Consider the following 19,795-nt stretch of genomic DNA (forward strand, 5'->3'; position numbering starts at 1 on the left):
GTACTTGAAAGATGAGCTGAATGGTGATCTACCCATATAATCTTCAGCATTCTTCTGCAGCAACACGTAGAAAAACCTTCTATTCTCTTCTTCTTCGTTTTCATCTTGTCTGTACTGTTTGTTGTCCACGTTTCACTTCCGTACATGTCTGCACTCCAGAAATGACTTCCGAACACTTATAACACATACATATTCGATGTTACCAGATTTATCTTTTTCAGCATGTTTTCCTTTCTGTTGCCAGTCTGCATTTTATATCATCTATTGTTCGTTCATAATCGCCCAAACAAAGAAATTCATATTCTAATTTTAGTGACTCATTTCCTAATTTAATTCCTTCAACATCACCTGATTTAATTTAACTGCATTCAAATACCCTTCTTTGACTGGTATTCATCTTCTAACGCGTTTTCAAGACACTACCCGTTCCCTTCAATTGCTTTTCCAAACGCTTTACCGACTCTGCCAGTACTACAAGGACATCGGCGTACACTGAAGCATTATTTCATTTTGAACTTTAATGTCTTTTCCAGATGTCTTCTAGGTGTCGTTTATGGTTCTCGGAGTGCAGACTTACGAGGGCAGTTCAATAAGTAATGCAACACATTTTTTTTTCTGAAACAGGGGTTGTTTTATTCAGCATTGAAATACACTAGGTTATTCCCCAATCTTTTAGCTACACAACACTATTTTTCAACTTTATCTCCATTCAATGCTACGGCCTTACGCCACCTTGAAATGAGGGCCTGTATGCCTGCACGGTACCATTCCACTGGTCGATGTCGGAGCCAACGTCGTACTGCATCAATAACTTCTTTATCATCCGCGTAGTGCCTCCCACGGATTGCGTCCTTCATTGTGCCAAACATATGGAAATCCGACGGTGCGAGATCGGGGCTGTAGGGTGCATGAGGAAGAACAGTCCACTGAAGTTTTGTGAGCTCTTCTCGGGTGCGAAGACTTGTGTGAGGTCTTGCGTTGTCATGAAGAAGGAGAAGTTCGTTCAGATTTTTGTGCCTACGAACACGCTGAAGTCGTTTCTTCAATTTCTGAAGAGTACCACAATACACTTCAGAGTTGCTCGTTTGACCATGGGGAAGGACATCGAACAGAATAACCCCTTCAACGTCCCAGAAGACTGTAACCATGACTTTACCGGCTGAGGGTATGGCTTTAAACTTTTTCTTGGTAGGGGAGTGGGTGTGGCGCCACTCCATTGATTGCCGTTTTGTTTCAGGTTCGAAGTGATGAACCCATGTTTCATCGCCTGTAACAATCTTTGACAAGAAATTGTCACCCTCAGCCACATGACGAGCAAGCAATTCCGCACAGATGGTTCTACTTTGCTCTTTATGGTGTTCGGTTAGACAACGAGGGACCCAGCGGGAACAAACCTTTGAATATCCCAACTGGTGAACAACTGTGACAGCACTACCAACAGAGATGTCAAGTTGAGCACTGAGTTGTTTGATGGTGATCCGTCGATCATCTCGAACGAGTGTGTTCGCACGCTCCGCCATTACAGGAGTCACAGCTGTGCACGGCCGGCCCGCACGCGGGAGATCAGACAGTCTTGCTTGACCTTGCGGCGATGATGACACACGCTTTGTCCAACAACTCACCGTGCTTTTGTCCACTGCCAGATCACCGTAGACATTCTGCAAGCGCCTATGAATATCTGAGATGCTCTGGTTTTCCGCCAAAGGAAACTCGATCACTGCCTGTTGTTTGCAACGCACATCCGTTACAGACGCCATTTTAACAGCTCCGTACAGTGCTGCCACCTGTCGGAAGTCAATGAAACTATACGAGACGAAGCGGGAATGTTTGAAAATATTCCACAAGAAATTTCCGGTTTTTTCAACCAAAATTGGCCGAGAAAAAAAAATGTGTTGCGTTACTTATTGAACTGCCCTCGTATTAAGATCAGGAATGAGCTACAACTCTGTCTGCACCACTGTTCCCCTTTTATGTCCTTCGATTCCTACAACTTGTCTACTTCCAGTACAAGTTGCACACAGTGTTTCATTCCCTGTATTAATACCCTTATTACTTTCAGAATTTCAAACGGTATACTGAACTCACATCCCGGAGATCTAGAAATACTACAGGCGTAGGTTTACCTTCTTCGGTCTGTTTTCTGGTATACATCGTAAGACCAGTGTCATCTCGCGTATGCCAACATTTCTATGGAAACAAAACGGATCCCTCCAAGGTTGGTCTCTACCAGTTTTTCCATTTCTATGTAAACAATTTGTGTCAGTGTTTTGGTCCAAATGGCTCTAAGCACCATGGGACTTAACATCTGAGGTCATCAGTCCCCTAGACTTAGAACTACTTAAACCTAACTAACCAAAGGACATCACACACATCCATGCCCGAGGCAGGATTCGAACCTGCGACCGTAGCAGCAGCGCGGTTCTTGACTGAAGCGCCTACAGCAGTTCGGCCACAGCGATCGGCTCACAAGTAAACCCTCCATACTGTAAATCACGGTTTTTCATGCGCTTCAAATATGTTGTAGAGGCACTTACCCTGAATACCTGACTAGCCGGTTTTTTAACGACGAGCCTTGGTTGTGAGAAAATCGGTATTGAAGTTCATTGCGCGCTTTGTATACGCGTAACATCTACATCTACATCTACATCTATACTCCGCGAGCCACCTTACGGTGTGTGGCGGAGGGTACTTATTGTACCACTATCTGAACCCCCCTTCCCTGTTCCATTCACGAATTGTGCGTGGGAAGAACGACTGCTTGTAAGTCTCCGTATTTGCTCTAATTTCTCGGATCTTTTCGTTGTGATCATTACGCGAGATATATGTGGGCGGTAGTAATTATATATATTCCGAGCAAGCCAGCGTAGCGCAGCGGTAAAGCTTCACGGCTACTACGCTGGAGGTAGTGTTCTGCTCGTGTAGTTTTTTTTCAAAATCGAACGAATGTTTCAATTTGATTTGAAAGAAAATCGACAAACAGTGTAATGTGTGCGACATTATAAAGATATATTCAGTTATTAATTTTCTCAAACATTCATTCCGTTTGTGGTTCGCAGTTGGAGTTCCAAATATTCGTACAATAGTCGCTTCTTGTATTACCTGAAATCGATCTCCACCCATTATCGTCCCCTCTCCCGTGAATACTGACCGAGTGAGATGGCGCTGTGGTTAGACACTGGACTCGCATTCGGGAGGACGACGGTTCGATACCGCGTCCGGCCATCCTGATTTAGATTTTCCGTGATTTCCCTAAATCACTCCAGGCAAACGCCGGGATGGTTCCTTTGAAAGGGCACGGCCGACGTCCTTCCCCTTCTTTGCCTAATCCAATGAGACCGATGACCTCGCTGTCTGGTCTCCTTCCCCCAACAACCCAACCCCAACCCCGTAAATACTGTTAGCCGTAATGGGAAGCCCAGCTCCTAGTTGCTGCCAGTTAGGATGCGAGTTACATTCCTTTACGTTCGCGTCTAGCTACAGCATCAGTTGCTCGCAAAGCGTCTATAGTGCCGCGTGTTAGAAAAATTCTGTGAAATGGAAGAACCAAGTGTTTCTGCAGTAGTGGAGCCAGAAGCAGATCCACAAGTAGAGGAGTTGAACGAAGAATCAAATGGCGAAATCACAAATGTCATTAAATATGCCGTAAATCTCCTCCGCGATTTGAATCTCGTAAAGAATACACAGCCTAGCGTGATCTCTGCCAATACCGTTGCGGTTGGCGATGAGATATGTATCGCAATACAGGACCCGTTGGCCGAAAGACAGATAATTAATGTTTATGAATTGATAGATTTCAACGAAGAAGATGAATTGGGGGAATATGATGCGAACCACAAACGGAATGAATATTTAAAAAAATTTATAACTGAATATGTCTTCATAATTTCGCACACCTTACGCTGTTTGATGATATTCTTTGAAATAAAACTGAAAAATTGGTCGATTTTATAAAAAGAAAATTACACGAGCAGGATTCGAACACGGTACCTCCAGCGCTGTAGCCATGAACCTTTACCGCTGCGCTACGCTGACTTGCTCGAAATATACGTTACGTTACAGGTATACAAATTGTGCAATTAACTTCAAAATCAGTTTTCTTAAAATCCAAGTCCCGTCGCTAAAAAGCCGGATAGCCAAGTACTCAGGGTAAGCACCTCTAAAACATATTAGAAGCGCTTAAAAATCCGTGATTTACAATATGGAGGGTCCCCTTGTCAGTGTTTTGCAGCCACGACTTATCACATTGAAAATTCGGTGATATTTACACCTGTCAGTACCTTATTCTTCACATTAGGAATTACTACATTCGTCTTGTAGTCTCAGGGTATTCCGTCTGTCTCAAATACGAGGAGCGTTCAATAGACGATACAACACATTTTTTTCTTGGCCACTTTCGCTTGAAAAAATGCGGAATTTTTTATGAGACATAGTGAAATTTTCCCTCTTCAGCGTCTACAGTTTCATGACGTTCCGACAGGTGGCTGCGCTATACGTAGCATCCAAAATGGTGTCTGTAACGGAGGGGCGTTCCAAGCATAGAGTAAATATCTCTGGAGTGAGCATTGCGTTCTGCGAATGTTGTCAACATTAAACCAGAATTGTCACGTGTTTTCGTGACTTCGCTGTGCGTGTGTGCTTTCCGCAGAGTTTGAAGTTTATAATATCAAGAGTTTTTGTTGTGTTTTTACCGTTTGTTGATAGTGTAATAGCGATGGTGAATTACTGTTATTGCTACGGATACAAAGAAAATATGTGAAATGAGGGATAGTAACTTTTCATGGGTACTATATTTAAAAATTTCGAGACGTATTATAATTAAGGCTTGATTCTGTAGACCTATTTTCCTACGATTTTATGGCTATATAATAGATATTACGGCTTTTACAAAAGCTTACAAACAATCGCTTCCTCTTTTAAATTTTCTAGTGGAACAGGAAAGGGAATGGTTAGTTGTTTCAGCAAATACTATCCTCCATGTATTTATCAGTGACTTGTCGATTATGTATTTAGATTTGAAAGACGGGAGACAGATAAATTCAATAGAGTGGAAGTCTTAGTTGTCTTCGTATAATATGTGTGTCCAAACCTTTTTGTTTACTATAAAGTTACAGTAGGAGACCATGTTAAGTGTGTCTAGGACATGTAGAATGATTATGTGTGATTTATATTTTAGTTTCCCGAAGGATGAACAACGAGTGAAGATGTGGCTCCAGAAAATAAGTAGGAGTAATTTTGTCCCCAGCAAATATTCCAAAGTATGTTCACAACATTTTGAAGAGGAATGTTTAGACAGAGAAAAATTTGGACGTGTGTGACTGAAGGTAGATGCTATACCAACTATTTTTAATTTTCCACAGCACCTGCTACCAATTTCTGCATTCGGCTTAAATAAATTTTCTGCACAAATCAAATAAAAAACACAATACTGTAGCTAATCAAAGTACACATTTATCTTCTTTGGTGTATTTTGCCTTCAATTTATTTTCTTCGCCATTTCATTAAGAAGCGTAAAATATTAGTAAACACGTCCCCAAACTCTTTCATTTGTGTCACTTTCCACTTCCCTTAATGGTGTTATATGGGTTGACTGTTACATGACCAATTGTATTTGATTTACAGTACATTTATTCTCCGATCGCCTTTTTTTCCCCTTGTTACTCAGTCTACTATGTATTTAATAAACTGGGAGCAAGTACGTAAAATGCGTTAAATAAACACTTCAAAGTGTCACCAGTAAGAAAAATAATGCTTTATGTCGCAAAAACGAGAAAATAAATACGCAGAAATAGCTGAAAAAAGGACGAATTAGCAGGGATATAATCGCTAAAGTGTGGCAAATTCGGTGTTTTTCGGACACTTGCAAAAGTAATAGCGTACTGTCATGTCGTTTTGCAAGACTATCACTGCAAAAATGTACATCAGGCTCCGTAATACTATAAAGTGCCGTACATACCGAAAACTACCAAAAATCGAGTGCATCTGATCTGTGACACGTATCGCAAAGAAGCAGAATGCAATATCACTTGCCCTTAAAAGTTACGTAGCTGGTTTATTCCCGGTATCAAATGGATACTGTTAAAATGTCTGCGCAACATACACTCCTGGAAATTGAAATAAGAACACCGTGAATTCATTGTCCCAGGAAGGGGAAACTTTATTGACACATTCCTGGGGTCAGATACATCACATGATCACACGGACAGAACCACAGGCACATAGACACAGGCAACAGAGTATGCACAATGTCGGCACTAGTACAGTGTATATCCACCTTTCGCAGCAATGCAGGCTGCTATTCTCCCATGGAGACGATCGTAGAGATGCTGGATGCAGTCCTGTGGAACGGCTTGCCATGCCATTTCCACCTGGCGCCTCAGTTGGACCAGCGTTCGTGCTGGACGTGCAGACCGCGTGAGACGACGCTTCATCCAGTCCCAAACATGCTCAATGGGGGACAGATCCGGAGATCTTGCTGGCCAGGGTAGTTGACTTACACCTTCTAGAGCACGTTGGGTGGCACGGGATACATGCGGACGTGCATTGTCCTGTTGGAACAGCAAGTTCCCTTGCCGGTCTAGGAATGGTAGAACGATGGGTTCGATGACGGTTTGGATGTACCGTGCACTATTCAGTGTCCCCTCGACGATCACCAGTGGTGTACGGCCAGTGTAGGAGATCGCTCCCCACACCATGATGCCGGGTGTTGGCCCTGTGTGCCTCGGTCGTATGCAGTCCTGATTGTGACGCTCACCTGCACGGCGCCAAACACGCATACGACCATCATTGGCACCAAGGCAGAAGCGACTCTCATCGCTGAAGACGACACGTCTCCATTCGTCCCTCCATTCACGCCTGTCACGACACCACTGGAGGCGGGCTGCACGATGTTGGGGCGTGAGCGGAAGACGGCCTAACGGTGTGCGGGACCGTAGCCCAGCTTCATGGAGACGGTTGCGAATGGTCCTCGCCGATACCCCAGGAGCAACAGAGTCCCTAATTTACTGGGAAGTGGCGGTGCGGTCCCCTACGGCACTGCGTAGGATCCTACGGTCTTGGCGTGCATCCGTGCGTCGCTGCGGTCCGGTCCCAGGTCGACGGGCACGTGCACCTTCTGCCGATCACTGGCGACAACATCGATGTACTGTGGAGACCTCACGCCCCACGTGTTGAGCAATTCTGCGGTACGTCCACCCGGCCTCCCGCATGCCCACTATACGCCCTCGCTCAAAGTCCGTCAACTGCACATACGGTTCACGTCCACGCTGTCGCGGCATGCTACCAGTGTTAAAGACTGCGATGGAGCTCCGTATGCCACGGCAAACTGGCTGACACTGACGGCGGCGGTGCACAAATGCTGCGCAGCTAGCGCCATTCGATGGCCAACACCGCGGTTCCTGGTGTGTCCGCTGTGCCGTGCGTGTGATCATTGCTTGTACAGCCCTCTCGCAGTGTCCGGAGCAAGTATGGTGGGTCTGACACACCGGTGTCAATGTGTTCTTTTTTCCATTTCCAGGAGTGTATATAAATATTCCACGACACGTACGAAATGAATCCGTCTGTACTAGGGAAGTAGTGACATTCGAAATGTAAAGGGCACTATACGGACAAACACACGACGTCCCGAGAACACGTGACCAGGACGGCAATGTATGTTGACAACACAAAATCTGTTCCGCGCATGTGAATGCTCACTCCAGATATTTACTCTATGTCTCCAAGCAGAGAACTGTCAAAGAGTGTCTTTTTTCGGAACACAAGAGCATTGCAGACACTCATAGGCGCTTGCAGAATATCTTCGGATACCTGGCAGAGAACAAAAGCACGGCAGGTCGTTACGCGAGGCATCCGTCATTATTGCAACAAGGTAGCGCAGTCCTGTTCGGTGTCACGTGTACCGGCCAGCCGCACACGGCTGTGGTGCCTTCAAAGTTGGAACGTCCCGACACTCTCATTGGAACGTTCGGACACTCTCGTTCGATGCGATCGAAGGTTCAGAAACACCTCGCTGCACAACTGGACGTCTCCTTTGGCAGTGCTAACACACTCGTCCACCAGTCACGGTGCTCAAAGGTGTGTGCTCATTGAGTTCTTCATCGCAAAACAGAAGACCGTGAAGAGCAACTAACGACCATCTGTGCTGAACTGCTTGAGCGTTACGAGGCTAATAGCAATAATTTTTTGACAGACATCATGACAGGTTTCGACGTCGATCAGTAGAGCAGAACCATGCAGACATACAGCCCTCCCAGTAAAGCGGCGTAAGGCCGTCACATTGAACGGAGATTATGTTGAAAAACAGAATAAGAGTTGGAATCCTGAATAAAACTAACCCGATTCCAGAAAAAAGGAAATGTGTTGCGTTACTTAGTGAGCCGCGCGGGATTAGCCGAGCGGTCTCGGGCGCTGCAGTCATGGACTTTCCGGCTGGTCCCGGCAGAGGTTCGAGACCTCCCTCGGGCATGGGTGTGTGTGTTTGTCCTTAGGATAATTTAGGTTAAGTAGTGTGTACGCTTAGGAACTGATGACCTTAGCAGTTAAGTCCCATAAGATTTCACACACATTTGAACATTTTGAACGTTACATAGTGACCGCCTCGCATATCTTCCACCCCTGGTGGAATAGTTTTCTCATGGCTTGCTCGAACAAGAATATTAATATTTCGGAGAGGATATAGCGCTTGCAGAAATTACTAGCATGACCCGTGGTCAACCCTCACGGATTATGAAAGAGTATAGAAACAGCCTCTGCGGGCAAGCGCGAGGGTAGCGGATAGAAGGGGGGGGGGACCTGGTGCAATGACTTTCGCCGACGCCCGGCAGCGTGCAGGTGTTTCAAAGCCTGGCACCGCGCCGCCCGCGTGGGCGTCTGTTGGTGGTGGCGGTGCCGCCCCCGCGCGTGGCTGCCTGCCAGTGCCGACAGCTGGGCCCGTCTTTGTGACAGAATCGCCTCTGCTGCTGCTGCTGTCGCTGCTACTTTAACTACCCTTTGTCAGGCAGAGGTCCGTTTCTATTTAGTATTACTCAGCTGCGAGTTTTCAAGGAGTAATTGCTCTTACACTAAGGAGAGTAAACGACTAGTTGATTTTTCACTAAAGGTTTATAGTTTATGTTTGCATATGTGAAGTTGAAAAACGCCATTTTCGTTTTGCCCATCAAGTCACGCCTCAATCGACGGAGGCATCTATAGCTGCTTGAAATATTGACACGTCCTCAAACTACTGAGACTGAATCAGAAGGAACCCCTTGAGGCTGGCCGCTGTGGCCGAGCGGTTCTAGACGTTTCAGTCCGGAACCGCGCTGCTGCTACGGCCGCAGGTTCAAATTCTGCCTCGGGCATGGATGTGTGTGATGTCCTTAGGTTAGTTGGGTTTAAGTACACTACTAGCCATTAAAATTGCTACACCAAGAAGAAATGCAGATGATAAACAGGTATTCATTGGACAAGTATATAATACTAGAACTGATATGTGATTACATTTTCAGCAATTTGGGTGCATAGATCCTGAGAAATCAGTACCCAGAACAACCATCTCTGGCCGTAATAATGCCCTTGATACTCCTGGGCATTGAGTCAAACACAGCTTGGATGGCGTGTACAGGTACAGTTGCCCATGCAGCTTCAACACGATATCACAGTTCATCAAGAATAGTGACGGGCGTATTGTGACGAGACAGTTGCTCAGCCACCATTGACCAGACGTTTTCAGTTGGTGAGAGATCTGGAGAATGTGCTGGCCAGGGCAGCAGTCGAACATTTTCTGTATCCAGATAGGCCAGTACAGGAACTGCAACATGCGGTCGTGCATTATCCTGCTGAAATGTAGGGATTCGCAGGAATCGAATGAAGGGTAGAGCCACGGGTCGTAACACATCTGAAATGTAACGTCCACTGTTCAAAGTGCGGTCAATGCGAACAAGAGGTGACCGAGACGTGTAACCAATGGCACTCCATACCATCACGCCGGGTTATACGCCAGTATGGCGAATACACGCTTTCAATGTGCGTTCACCGCGGTGTCGCCAAACACGGATGCGACTATCATAATGCTGTAAACAGAACATGGATTAATCCGAAAAAAATGACGTTTTGCCATCCGTGCACCCAGGTTCGTCGTTGAGTACACCATCGCAGGCGCACCTGTCTATAATGCAGCGTCAAGGGTAACTTCAGCCATGCTCTCCGAGCTGATAGTCCATGTTGCTGCAAACGTGTCGAACAGTTCGTGTAGATGGTTGTTGTCTTGCAAACGTCCCCATCTGTTGACTCAGGATCGAGACGTGGGTGCACGATCCGTTACAGCCATACGGATAAGATGCCTGTCATCTCGACTACTAGTGACACGAGGCCGTCGGGATCCTGCACGGCGTTCTGTATTAGCCTCCTGAACCAACCGATTCCATATTCTGCTAACAGTCGTTGGATCTCGATCAACGCGAGCAGCATTGTCGCGATACGATAAACCACAATCGCGATAGGCTACTAACGTTATGGTACTTATTTCTCCTCCTTACACAAGGCATCACAACAACGTTTCACCAGGCAACGCCGGTCAACTGCTATTTGTGTACGAGAAATCAGTTGGAAACTTCCCTCATGTCAGCACGTTGTAGGTGTCGCCACCGGCGCCACCCGTGTGTGAATGCTCTGAAAAGCTAATCATTTGCATATCACAGTATCTTCTTCATGTCGGTTTAATTTCGCGTCTGTACCACGTCATCTTTGTGGTGTAGCAATTTTAATGACCAGTAGTGTAGTTCTAAGTCTAGGGGACTGATGACCTAAGAAGTTAAGTCCCCTAGTGCTTAGAGCCATTTGAACCATATTTTGAACCCCTTGGCTGCGAGGTCGCAAGTTCAATCCCGAGTGTGGCTCGTTTGAAATTGTTGTGTTAGCAGTTATGATAGGGAAGATATTAGCTGCTAATCTCACCACGTGCATCGGTAGGGCAATAGGAATTGAGTGTCCAGGAGGTGCAGAGATCATCGTTCAGTGGTATGGATGTATTACACTTCGACATTCAGGAAGTGTTCGAAAAAAGCCATTACCTTGCGCCATGAACACCGAATGAAAAATGGCACGCCACAGTGGTCGAAAACGTTCGCACAATCAAGATCCAAGGTGAACTCCTTGGGAATTACAAAACGTGCATGACGTTCAGCCAGTTATCTACTTTTAAACAATGCATTTAGAATCATATTGGTGTAACTGGGTGATGCGATCTGATGGAATGTGATGGCATGCAACCGAATGAGAAACAGTCTGTCGTAGAACTTATCGTGGTACTGGCCATCCATTCAAGCGTGGCTGCACACAATGCGAGAATATGTTTTAAAGGCACGGGAAAAAGAAACATCCAGAGGTGGAATTTGTCCAGTGGTTCCAGGCGGTAAGACTTCCAATGTCGCACACTTTTTAGGAGTTATAGTTTACTCTAAAGGAGTACGGTTTCTTACGCAGGTCAGGAATGAAATAAAAGCAAAAGCAGATACTGGCCAAAAGCAATGCTTTTACCGTATTTGTAGTTCTCTTACGCCAATTTTCCCACTCTTGCTTCCTGTGACGTAAATATTCCCTACTGCCCTTGCAAGATCACGCTTACGAAAAGAATCGTACGAGGCAAAGCACCTCCAACTTCTCCCAGCACAATAAATAGCTTTGCAGCCAAATTTTTATCCACATTAACAGTCGGCGTAATTGTATACGAATGCGATAAGGCACTGAATCATACTCATGTTCAGAAAAAAAAATCTCGAACGAATAGAGATATGAAGTTCATATTCACAGGACATGTACACCAGTATGATCTGCAGAAATGGTAAGCATTTGAACCATGTCGGCCAGCGGGTTCAATGTCAACACTGACTCCGCGTGGCAACAGGACGCTAGATGATTATAAGTGTTTTAGGGCGCACAACAGCGAGGGTATCAGCGCCCGAACAGGACGCAGCCGGCAAAATGTACTAGCGCCTCTCGTTGTCTCTATAAACCCAAGGTAATGGACCACTGTGATTTGAGTAGCCGGCCGCGGTGGTCTACCGGTTCGAGGCGCTCAGTCCGGAACCGCACGACTGCTACGGTCGCAGGTTCGAATCCTGCCTCGGGCATGGATGTGTGTGATGTCCTTAGGTTAGTTAGGTTTAAGTAGTTCTAACTTCTAGGGGACTGATGACCACAGATGTTAAGTCCCATAGTGCTCAGAGCCATTTGATTTGAGTAGACCTGTAAGATGCCTCGCAGACGTATGCGCGAACCATATCGTCAAATCACTGAATTTGGAAGTGGGCGCATTGTTGATATGAGAGAATGTGGCGCATCCATCTGAGAAATTTCTGCTCGTGTGGGACGAAGTATTTCGGCAGTGCAACAGGTGTGTGCAGAATGGTTCACGAAAGACCGTAGAACACGACGAGATGGGTCAGGTCGCACAATCCAGACCACAGGAGCGACACCTCTGAATGTCATTGCAGGACAGATCTTGCGACCTTTAGGATCTGTCAAAACAGTGGAACAGTGTAACACATCGTACACTACAGGGGTTGACATTCCGTCGCCGCTTATTACGGCATGTATTATGTGCACATCGTCCACTTCTACAACTACCTTTGATGAATCTGCAGAAACATGCTAGAAGGTAATGGTATATGGAACGAAGTCAATAGGACACGGGTGGCGTCAGATAGTGTTTTCGGATGAATCCAAGTTGTGTTTTTTTTTTTTTTTTTCAGAATGATGGCCACATTTTGGTTGTCCGCAAACAGAGGGAGCGGCATCACAGTAACTGCATTATCGTAAGAAATACAGGACCAACGCAAGGCCTTATGGTGTGGGGTGCCATTGGGTACAACCACAAATCACAACTGATGCGTGTCCAGGGCGCTATGACATCCTGTGACTCGTAGCCATATCCTTTCTGCACAACACCCCAGACGCCGTTTTTCAGCAAGATAATGCACGACCACATGTTGCATCACGAATACGTGTCTTCTTGGTTTCACACGCTGTCAGCCTTTTGCCTTGGTCCGTCAGATTGTCAGACTTGTCACCAATCGAAAATGTGTGTGATATGGTGAAACAATGGGTGCTGCGCTGTGACCCAGTGCCAACAGCCACATAAGAACTTTGAAAACAGGTGAATGTAGCATGGATGGCTATACGACAGGACGCCATCCGCACCTTATACGCGTTGATGCCATCACGCATGAGGGCCCATTGCGGACCCTGTACCTATTAGGCAACAGGACACATAATGAACCGACGTGATTGAAATGCTAATCATTGGTGCAGAACATACCCTGTGAACATGAACGTCCTATTTCTGGTCGTTCAAGGTGTTGTGTTTTCTTTTCTGAATATGAGTGTAGTTGACCTTAGTACAACTCTATTGCTACCTCAAATATCCAGGGTTCCTTTCAAATGCATTTTCTCTTAGTAGGAAATGTCAGTAATTAGCAGTTAATATTTTTCTTGTCGTATTGTTTAACACAATATTTTCAAATGAACCTTACTAAAGTCTGAACTTGCGACCTAGCGCTCAAGGGGTTCCTCATCTTTTGGCTTCACTGTCGTTAGAGTGTAATCATGGAACTAGAAGGGGCAGGATGATGACCCAATTGTGCCGATCCCTTTTGCCCGCAGGAGCCGTCCTAGAGGGACTGTGAATAGCAAAAATCTCTTCCCCTGTCCACGGTTGAACCCAGGATATTCAGGGCCGGAATCTAGTGTTGTACTTGGTAGACTTCAGCGGCCACACTTACGAGCGGCAGTAACAAAATTTTAATTATCATCTCGAAAAAATAACGTTACATAACAAATACTTTGTATGTTTACATATACATGTCTCCATTCGCAACAATCAAAACATTGCCGCCCATTGGTAAAATGGGGTATCGTGTGATAAATCGTTTTCGGCAGAAGCAGGAATGTAGTAGTTGGTTTGAAAAGACCACAGCTAGTTTTCTGTCATACTGTGACCTGATGGATGTGAAACGTCCCCTTTGAACAATTCTACATGACTGTGCTTAAACTGACACACAATATTTTGTTAGCGCAACGCAATCTGACTTTCAAAATTCCCTACAAAAGAATGGCCCTGACTAACATTAAACTATACCTTTCACAAATCACTTACCTCACAAAAATCTTCGCTGCTCAAGCTACTGCAATACAGCGAGCGCCACTACTGCCAGCTAAATAAAAGATTCAAACTATGGAAGGCACTAACTACTGATAGGGATAGTTAGCAAATGAAAGATATTAATAGAGAACAAACAATGTATTTACCTTAATAGTCATAATATATATAGCCGTTCATGACAAATTACAAATCTCCGCCATCTCTCTCCCCACATACACCACTGCTGGCGGCTCACCTCCAACTGCGCAACGCTACGCGCTGTTCACAGTCAGCTGCCTAACACTACAATGGCGAGTATTACAACAATGCAAAGCAGCCACAGACTGCACACAGCACATCCAGTGATTTTCATACAGAGGTGGCGTTACCAATAAAAAAACCTAAACAGCCTACTTACATAAATTATACATGACTCTGCTTAAACTGACACACAATATTTTGTTAGCGCAACGCAATCTGACTTTCAAAATTCCCTACAAAAGAATGGCCCTGACTAACATTAAACTATACCTTTCACAAATCACTTACCTCACAAAAATCTTCGCTGCTCAAGCTACTGCAATACAGCGAGCGCCACTACTGCCAGCTAAATAAAAGATTCAAACTATGGAAGGCACTAACTACTGATAGGGATAGTTAGCAAATGAAAGATATTAATAGAGAACAAACAATGTATTTACCTTAATAGTCATAATATATATAGCCGTTCATGACAAATTACAAATCTCCGCCATCTCTCTCCCCACATACACCACTGCTGGCGGCTCACCTCCAACTGCGCAACGCTACGCGCTGTTCACAGTCAGCTGCCTAACACTACAATGGCGAGTATTACAACAATGCAAAGCAGCCACAGACTGCACACAGCACAGCCAGTGATTTTCATACAGAGGTGGCGTTACCAATAAAAAAACCTAAACAGCCTATTTACAGATGTAAGTAGAGTGCAGACATTCTTCACGACGGCACAAGGAGAAGGGGGGGGGGGGGGGGAGGCATTGGGGGCTCTTACGTCTCCGCTGTTTTAAAAGGCGTGTCTTGGTAGCTCTTTGTAAGAGACTGACTGTACAAGTGAGGGCTGTAGCCCGAAATGTACATCAGGTACACCTTACAGTGCTCTCTCTCCTTCTATTGTATTCTAAAGACGATGTCAAATGGTTCAAATTGCTCTGAGTACTACGGGACTTAACATCTGAGGTCATCAGCCCCAAAGAACTTAGAACTACTTAAACCTAACTAACCTAAGGACATCAAACACATCGACCCCCGAGGCAGGATTCGAACCTGCAACCGTAGCGGTCGCGCGGTTCCGGACTGAAGCGCCTAGAAGATTATGTCTCCTTCGGTGCAGAGGATACTGCCGTGGCTTCGTTAATGAAATGATGCTTTAAAGGTTGTGATTATAGAAAAAATCTATTTCGCAGTAAAGAACCCTTCTTTACAGGGTATAACGGGTATAACTGCAGGCCGGTCAGGGTGGCCGAGCGGTTCTAGGCGCTATAGTCTGGAACCGCGAGACCGCTACGGTCACAGGTTCGAATTCTGCCTCGGGCATGGACGTGTGTGTTGTTCTTAGGTTAGTTAGGTTCAATTAGTTCTAAGTTCTAGGGGACTGATGACCTCCGAAGTTAAGTCCCATAGTGCCCAAAGCCATTTGAACCATTTTTATAACTGCAGATATTTTTATATGTGGTCCTTGAATATGTACACACATAAGTGGGCTGGTTGTTTTCTCTGCCTCAAACTATTTTCCACCAACACTTTACAACCATTACAATCTCTTTCCTGGACAATCGTAACTACACCTCTAAATGGACTACACTTGTCAGTATAGAATAATCGTCATGGGCCCAGGCACGTCAAAAATTGACCTGCTGCCCAGACGAAAGTAAGCATTAATGGCTTGCTGCTGCCACATGTCCTTGGAGATATTAACCACCCTAAAACATTATACTCCTAATACCTATAATTATTAACATGCAAATGAAGTAAATACTGATGTAATGTTGTTCAGTGCATTGTCTTCGGTCATAGAAAAAAATGTCTGCACCGGTACCCGTTATACCCCGTACAATTCAAGATACGTGCTATTTTACTCTGTGCTGTCGGTCTTACAAAACCATCGTTACCACCAAATGCTTACACCAAATGAATACACAATGTGTCACATGTGTAAATTTTTGACACACAAATTCAGTAATGCTTGATAACCCTTCGTCGTAAATATTCTGAGCAGTGAACCGAGTTATGCACACCAATCTGATGTAATTAACAAAACTTTACACTCGTTACCATCAATGGCTTCGGTCGTCACATACACGACCCTTCATGTTGGCCATCGCCAACTCACTCGAAGAACACACCCTCCTGATGCCATTAACCCCCTGAATGAAAGAATTAATACCGTTTTCAAATACTGAACAGTGACATTACATAGGCGACCGCTTATTGTTGTAGCTGCCAATTTCTTTTCCTTTTTCTTGTGCCTTTGTACAGCATCGGCGAAGGATCGTCATAGTAACGGATTTGGCGTGATTAACTTATATGGTAGCTGGATGATCTTCGTATCACCGCAAAGTAATCTCCCTGGAGGGAGCAATGTGTGTGTCAATTCTTCTCGTGTAGTGTTATTCAAGTGAAAGTGAGCTAAAGTTTTCTACATATTTGAGAATGGTGTAACTGAGGCGAGGCTGGAGTACCAACCCACTTTTCACCGCTTAACAAGCACATCTACCAGTCCGGTTCACTAACCCTCGTCATTAATCCCCGCGAATTCGATCGGAGATCGGTGCGCCTACCCGTGTCGGAATCATTGCTTTAACACGCACCGCTGTCCGATTTTGAAAATATGGTACTTCATAAAACTGACGTCACGTTCGCCCCGTACTCAAGCGTACTCAATCACCCGACACCAACCAGCAATGACAACAGAGCTGCTGTTCAAACATTTCGGTCAATGAGGCCCGAAAAATCCTCGCTACCTGGCAATGGTCGGCTACAGCCAGCCAATAAGAAGCGACCACACTGTCTCCAGGTGACGCCGTAACTCGCCACCAAGCTGCCTCCATCTCGTAATAGGCTGCTCGACAGTAGCGCTTGCTACATATTGCACAATATTACGATTTTATGGGTACTCATTTTGCATAAATTTTAAAATCTCCTCGGCCGTCTTTTGTCATCGAGGAAGATCCTTTGTATTCATTCAAGGAATGAGGTGTTCAAACTATGCCGTCGCGATATATATATTTTCGCAATACGAATTTGTGATAAACAATCCATGCCTACAACACTAGGGGAAAAACGACCTTTATTAACCATTATTTAAGCTGTCAGTGGCTCAGAAACGATTTCAATGCCCAGCACCAAAAATTTTATCATTTGCGCAGTACCATAAAGTGTCTGACAAGTAGCAAACCAATGTAATGTAAAAATCATTTCCCAATGTCAACTGAGTCTATTCCACTAACGAATTTCTGGTTAAAAACTGGTAGCCAGATAAAGAAAAACTTCAAAATGAAACTACGAGGGTAGGAACTGTAATAGTGGCAACTTTTTATTTACATGTCGTACAAAATAGATATGTGTTTCATAGTTTTACTGACATTCAAAGTAGTCACCAGCATTGTGTATAACCCATTGCCAGCGATGTGGAAGTCGTAGGATACTCTTAGCAGTGCCAGTTGTGTTGACAATTCGAGGGGCGCGGTCCATTGCCCGACGGATTTGTAGCAGTTCTGAAGCGAATGCCGTGAAGTCTTTCCTTTAGTTTAGAAATCGAGTTGAACGTACGAGAATTTAAGTCAGGGGAGTGCAGTAGGTGGTACACCACTTAGCAGCCTCATCAGTCAAACAAATCAGTAACAACTTGCACTTCACCTGCTTGAGCATTGTCCTGCAAAATGATGGTCAGGTCCTGCAGAAAGTGTCATCACTTCTGTCTCTTCGCTGTTCATTTTTGGAACACAACCTACGACCAGCCTAGAGACAGAAGTGATGTCACTTTCTGCAGGACCTGACCATCATTTTGCAGGAAAATGCTCAAGCAGGTGCAGTGCAAGCTGTTACTGATTTGTTTGACTGATAGGGCTGCTAAGTGCTATACCACCTACTGCACTCCCCTAATTTAAGCCCTCGTGAGTTCAACTCGATTTCTAAACTGAACGAAACACTTCGCGGCATTCGCTTCAGAACTGCGACAAATTCTTCGGGCAATAGACCGCGCCGCTCGAACTGTCAACACAACTGGCACTGCTAAGAGTATCCTACGACTTCCACATCGCTGGTAACAGGTTATACATAATGCTGGTGACTACTCTGAAGGTCAGTAGAACTTTGAAACACGTCAACACGTATCTATTTTGTACGAGCTGTAAATAAATAGTTGCCACTACTAAAATTCCAACCCATGCATATGGTTCCAGAGGCTTTTACAAATCTCAGAAATCTAGCATGTATATATGAAGACTGAAACGAATAATGAAAATTTGTACCAAGGACAGGATTCGAACCCTGGTCTCCTGCTCTCTACGTTGGTACGCTAAACACTACACCACTTTGGCACAGTGGCTTTGCAACACTGGACAGTCAACTCTAGAACGCCTTCCTCCTCAGTCCAAATTCCCATTCACGTCTCACTCCACTTAGTATTTCCCCTGAATTCTAGCAGCATTCCTGGTTCAAAAATGACTCTGAGCACTGCGGGACTTAAGTTCTGAGGTCATCAGTCCCCTAGAACTTAGAACTTCTTAAACCTAACTAACCTAAGGTCATCACACACATCCATGCCCGAGGCAGGATTCGAACCTGTGACCGTAGCGGTCGCGCGGTTCGAGACTGTAGTGCCAAGAACCACTCGGCCACCCCGGCCGGCTAACAGCATTCCTGAACTGCTATTCCAACATAGTTGGAGAGCCTCTACAATGTTTAGGGGAAATGCCAAGTGGGGTGAGGCTTGAATGGGTATTTGGATTGAGGAGGGAAGCGTGCTAGGGTAGTCCATACAATTGTGCAACTGTATAATTGTGTAAAGCTATGATGGTTATGTGTCTGCCTCGTGAGGAAGGGACACTAGTTCAATACTCGCCTTTGCATAAATTTTCATTCAGATCTCCAGTCTGTACATATACATCACAGAAAAGCGCAATTGCATGAGTAGGACTAAAACAATGTGTACATTAATGTACAGAATAGTCGTGTATACATATTCTGTAAACTGACTCATTCCCCATCATTTCAGTAAGAATCGTTCAGCTAATGTGTGGAACATGTAAATAACTAAATACCAGGCCGAGTGGACCTGTGGCCGTCCTAGAGAGACTGGAACTAGGAAAAGTCCCCACCTTATCTAGGAGTAAACAAAAAACATGTAGGGCTGAAGTCTAGAGCTTTACCTGCTACCTGCTAGAGGACCACCGGTACAGCTACACAGTACAGTTTGCAAGTTATTAAAGCCTTAGGTTATGAAAGTAATTAATGGACATCCTGTACGTCAATGTTGATCATTTGTGTGGTGCCATAGTCATCTTTCAAGCACAAAAAATTTACATTAAGTCGTGTGATGTATATAAAATATACACGCTTTTTTTGCGTCATCAGTCTTCTGACAGGTTTGATGCGGCCCGCCACGAATTCCTCTACTGTCAAACCTCTTCATCTTGGAGT

At 45.0% G+C, this 19,795-nt stretch overlaps 1 protein-coding gene across 1 annotated transcript in view; it reads left to right on the forward strand.

Moving 5' to 3' along the window:
* Positions 1 to 19,795, forward strand: part of LOC126458943 (uncharacterized) — a 90,448-nt gene that overhangs the window by 9,514 nt on the left and 61,139 nt on the right. The gene's annotated exons all lie outside the window — the stretch shown is intronic.

This window comes from Schistocerca serialis, chromosome 1 (assembly GCF_023864345.2).
Source record: "Schistocerca serialis cubense isolate TAMUIC-IGC-003099 chromosome 1, iqSchSeri2.2, whole genome shotgun sequence".
Taxonomy (NCBI): domain Eukaryota; kingdom Metazoa; phylum Arthropoda; class Insecta; order Orthoptera; family Acrididae; genus Schistocerca; species Schistocerca serialis.